This window comes from Bacillus rossius, chromosome 6 (genome assembly GCF_032445375.1).
Source record: "Bacillus rossius redtenbacheri isolate Brsri chromosome 6, Brsri_v3, whole genome shotgun sequence".
Taxonomy (NCBI): Eukaryota; Metazoa; Arthropoda; class Insecta; order Phasmatodea; family Bacillidae; genus Bacillus; species Bacillus rossius.
Window position 1 is genome coordinate 11,948,886 of NC_086334.1, and position 5,293 is coordinate 11,954,178.

A 5,293-nucleotide genomic window follows, 5' to 3' on the forward strand; every position below is an offset into this window, starting at 1 on the left:
GTAAAGCACACGTACCTGGAGTTATACTAAAGAAAGAAACAAGAAAACGGGAAGGGCGACATTAGCACCTGCATCAAGTGGCTAGTGACCTCTGAGCACCAGGTGGTGAGCGGCTTTTATCTAAGGACTTTAATCGGTGCCACAATGCATTTATCTTTGGAAAGTGTGTAACCCAGATCCGTGTACAGGTCTTGGATGATTTTTTTGTATAGGCATTTAATCAAAAGTTATAACATAGAGAAGTGTAAAAAGGCCCATTTTGGCTGTGTTGAAGGCTTTCGAATAAAAGTTTACCAAACCCCAAGTGTCTAAGAGGTTGACATCTCCGGGGCCAGAACATTTTTTCCCCTCTGGAATCGAATTGGGAATACCTTCAGTAGTTTCCTGAAAAAATTTTCTTCTTAAACACTTTACAAAGCTAATTTAGCACCACGTATAAGTAAATTATTTAATCCCCACTTAAAAATTATTTTTAATGTTATGTTTTAAGATACCGTTCCATTAAGTATCAAAGTTTAGTTCTTATCGCAAACGGATGTTATATTTGCCATATATTGTGAGTTATAGCGATTTTTCTGTTTTTCAAAAAACTTTTCCCATTTCTACCCCTTTAGTAGGATATTGCCAATTAACGAACTTGACCGATATGTTCTATGTTTATACTTTATGTATCAGTTTGGAAGTTATTCATGAAAAATTACAGCAGTTATCGTGTCATTCTATATATATATATATATATATATATATATATATATATATATATATATATATATATATACACACACACACATACAGTTTTGAATTGACAATGGTTTGCGTTCTACAGACCATGAAACGAAAAACTAAATAACAGTTATGTCGCACCATGGTAACGGCTACAGTAGATAGTAGTTCTTCGAGATCTACATAAACTACGCTTTTTATCATTGAGGTTTAATATCTAGACGCTTAAAATATAATGTTTCAAGTTTAATGTATTTTCTCACCCTTCGTCTTCCATCAACTTGACATTCCCCCCCCCCTCCCCCCGTGGTAACCTAACTGTATTAACATTATAAGGTATTTTATGAGTCTATATACATTTGGAACTTCTGATTGACGATGTAACTTCCTCTACAAAGTTGTGGAAGTCGCGGAAGGCAGTCGCTTTCAAGCAGCCGCTTGAATGTTTGTCAATAACGCATTTAAACTTCAGGTCCGCCGCCGAGCAGAGCCAGTGGTGAATGTGAATTTTCGGAATACGACCTTTTGACTCTCGGACTGTTTTTATTTATACTAGGCGAAGTTGTCGATTAGCGCACTTCTGCGGAGAGATGTGTTCGCGCGGGAATGAACTTTGTAAACAGCAGGGAAGAGGCGTATCGGAGAGAGAAAAAGTTTTGTTTTCAATACCGGCGCCCATACATCCTCTGACCTCCGTTCCATCAAAAAACCAATAACCAAAGTTCCTTTCCGACAGAGGAATATGAAATACCTTCGAGTGTTAAGTATGCGTGTGTGGTATCGGCGAAGAGGGAAGTGTTAGAAATGTAGAAAGTACAATGGGATTTCACTATTATTTGCACAGTGATAAGTAGAGCAATTCGTGTACTTGCCTAAAAATTTTCCAAGTAATCCTTGTTAAAATTTTAAATGTTTTATGTATTTGTTACTTTTATCATTATGATTACACAAACATAAAACATACATTTTTTTAAATTAAAAATTTATGTGACTATCATTAAAGTAGTTGAATAGTAAATCATAAATTAAAATAGTGTTAGTTTACTGTATTCTTTAAATAATTTGATTTTTTTTTAAATGGTCTGATCGGTTACTTTTTTTTACTCTTCACTCACATTAATTTGGCGCACCCAAAGCGGAAGGATTTCAAGAGATGGGCTTCTGGTGTGAGCGTTTTTATACTGGGGACTCTTAAACAACCTAGCCTGGCTAAGAGAGTTAGTTATCAGAATTTAAACTGGAAATTCGCACTCTCTCGCTCCTCTCTATTTTCTCTCTCTCTCTCTCCCTCTCACTTTATTTTCTCTCTCTCCCTCTCTCTTTATTTTCTGTAGCCCATCTTTCTTTAATTTATCTCTCTATCCCTCTCCCTTTATTTTCTCTATCCCATCTTTCTTTTTCTCTCTCTCTTCCCCTCTCTCTTTTTCACTCTCTCCCCCTCTCTCTTTATTTTCCCTATCCCATTTTTCTTTATTTTCTTTGTTCCCCTCTCTCTTTATTTTCTCTCTCCCCCTCTCTCTTCATTTTCTCTATCCCATCTCTCTTAATTTTTCTCTCTCACTCCCTCTCTTTATTTTCCCTATCCCATCTTTCCTTATTTTTTCTCTCTCCACTTCTCTCTATATTTTCTCTCTCTCCTCCTCTCTCTTTATTTTCGCTGTCTCCCCATCTCTCTTTATATTCTCTTACTCCCATCTCACCCCCCCTCTCTCTTTGTTTTCTATCTCTCCCCCTCTCTCTTTATATTCTCTCTCTCCCTCCCTCTTTTTTCTCCCTCTCTCTCCCCCTCTCTTATCCAGGGAGCCGTTACCTTTAATAGTCCATCATATAATTAATATATAGGTCACCAGTAGCGGTGCGAGTAATGGTGGCAAGGGGGCAGGGACCAGGGAAGCAGCAGACACGAGGAGGTTGTGTGGAGACGCGGTCAGGAGCCATGGAGACGGGGCGAGTGTCAGCTGCTGTCCCGGCGGCGGCGGGGGCGGGATCGATGGAGCGCGGGCGAACCAGGCAGAGGAGGCCCGCCCCCGGGCCGCCCCCTGGCCCCCGCGGCGTCGATGGGGCTCTGTTTTCAGTTTCCAACACTTGCATTTATGGAGTTCTGGGGAAGACACGAGCCTTCAATCTCTCCCTTCCCCCCCCCCCCCTAGTGAACGTTTGTCACTCGGTATCACATGCCAATTTATTTTGTTTAATTTTTTTCCCCGCCTTTATTACTTTTACCTGAGAGCTATTTATGAAAATTTTAACTTGATATCTCTCTCGCATTTATTTTCAACATAATTTTCACTTAGTCTAACGCCCAGGCGTGTGAGAAGTCGCGCAAGTGATGAATATTACTAAGACTTGCGCGATTTTTTACACCCATTATATTGCACTAAGTGAATATCTGTTCAGAATATTTGTGGCAGATCAACACGTGCAAGAGAGCTATCGATTTAACATTTCATAAATAGCCTTCCAATAAAAGTAACCGTGACAATTTTATTTTATATTTCAACAATACGATGTGTATTGACATATTTGTATGATTAAAGACATAAATTTAAAAAAAAATTCAAAAAAAGTCGATACTACTATGCGTAAATTCATCTTCCCCAAAACTCCCCAATTAAAGCTAGTGGTTTCTAAGACTAGATTAAGTTAGGTTTGTATGCATTTTCCTGATAGCCCATTGGCATAAAAGCTTGGGTGTTAATGCACACCTATGTATGATATAATATAAAAATTCTTCGTAATACGATAGCTTGGGGGATACAGCTTGAAGTCTGTCAGTCACTAAATACAAACCATCGTTTATAATAAAAATGAATAATTTTTTTGAAAGTGTTTTGGTTTATTACTTTAAAAAATAAAACAATCTTCCTGTAATTTTTGTGTAATATCATTGGCAGTGCTGTCGCAATGGTATGTTGTGTATTTGCAACCGCCAATTATATAGCATGTTTTAATGAGTTACTGCATGGAATGATTAAATAATTACTACCAACAAATTTCGGAACCGTTATAAATTTGTATTTTTATACTATTTTTTGTTTTGTAACAAATAATGATGCCACTTACATGTTATCAATTTTAACAGTTAAAAGAAAGTAGTAATTTAAATAATATTTAACTGAGAAAACACTTAATTGTGTAAGTAATTGATAAATGACATTTTTCATAAACATTTAGATGAAACGTGTATTTTCAACAAACAAACAAACTTTGTCACAGTTGAATGTTCTCCTTTACGAACTTATTTATACAAAGTTGATCATGAAATGATCGTAAAATATGATATAATTTGTTTGAAAAAAAATTTTACTCCTTAACTGCGGGCATAAAGTCTTAGAAGTGTTATTAAAAAAAATCAGGGGATTAAATTAATATTGGGCTAAAAACAACAATTAAAACTATGCAACATTAAAAAGGTATACCTGAGTCAAGGAAATAAATTTTCCGCGGAGGAAATCACGACTGCGGAAAGAAAACGAAGACAACGGACGAAAACAGGAACAAGACATCTTGGTAGAGTCCAGGAGAACAACACGACGAAGAGCGAGCGGTAGACACTCTGAGACGATGCATGCGCTACGCAACAAGGTACGCGCTCGCGGTCTGCACACGCGACAGCGGCGCGCCTGGCCGAGAGAGCTGGCTTGCGCGCGCACACCAGTCGACGCTGCGCTGTTCAGCTCTCCCATTGGCGGGGCCCAGACGGCTGCGAGCCGGAGGCAGGCCCCTGTGGGTCCGGCGAGCCGTCTCGAGGGGGTATCTCCTCCGATCTGCTAATTAAATTCTCCGTCGCTGTGCTGCGCCGTCGAAATGGAATCCGACGTTTAATTAGCTCTTTGAAGTCGCGGAGCCGGGGGCACCAGAATTCCCGACGGGGTGATCCTCGCGACAGATGTTTTCCCTTGTAGCAGCCGTCGTCACACGACGATTACTCTTCAGATAAAGTCCTCGCACTTTACAAATTCCCTGAAATAAAATTATCTTCCCCTTCGACGAGAATGCATTGTTTGTTTGTTTGTTTGTTTGTTTGCGGGCACGCCTGAGGTCGGAAACGTCGCAAACGGATTTTGTCTCGAGAAGCCTCCGGTGTTCGTCTGTTGCTGACGTCGTGTCGTGGTGTCCAGAACATCTGTTCTGTCGCGTAGCTGGGTAACGTTTCTGTGTTGGCTTTGTGTTTCCCACATTATCTGTTTGGCATCATCGCTGGGTTGGTCTGTTTGTAGTTGTGTTGTCCAAGATCGTTGTTCTTGTTGCAACTGCGTTGTCGTTGTCAGCCTGCTGTGTCCATCTGTGTAGTAATATTTTTTCCCACTAATTCGTTTTTACGGAATTTTCTGTGCTTTGTATATCTAATATTATTTTTTTTACATCGGCTGATTTTGGCTTGTTTTCTGTGTGTTTGCATATCCATCATTATCGTCCATTTTTTTGGGGTTTCTTACGACGTACAATATAACCAGCAATGGTGTGTGTACAAAACATTCATAAGTCTTTCGCTCTTAATTTTATAACAAAGGAAAATTTATAGGCTTTGTCGGGACACGGTCGCAAGTTTTTAACGTGAATACATCGT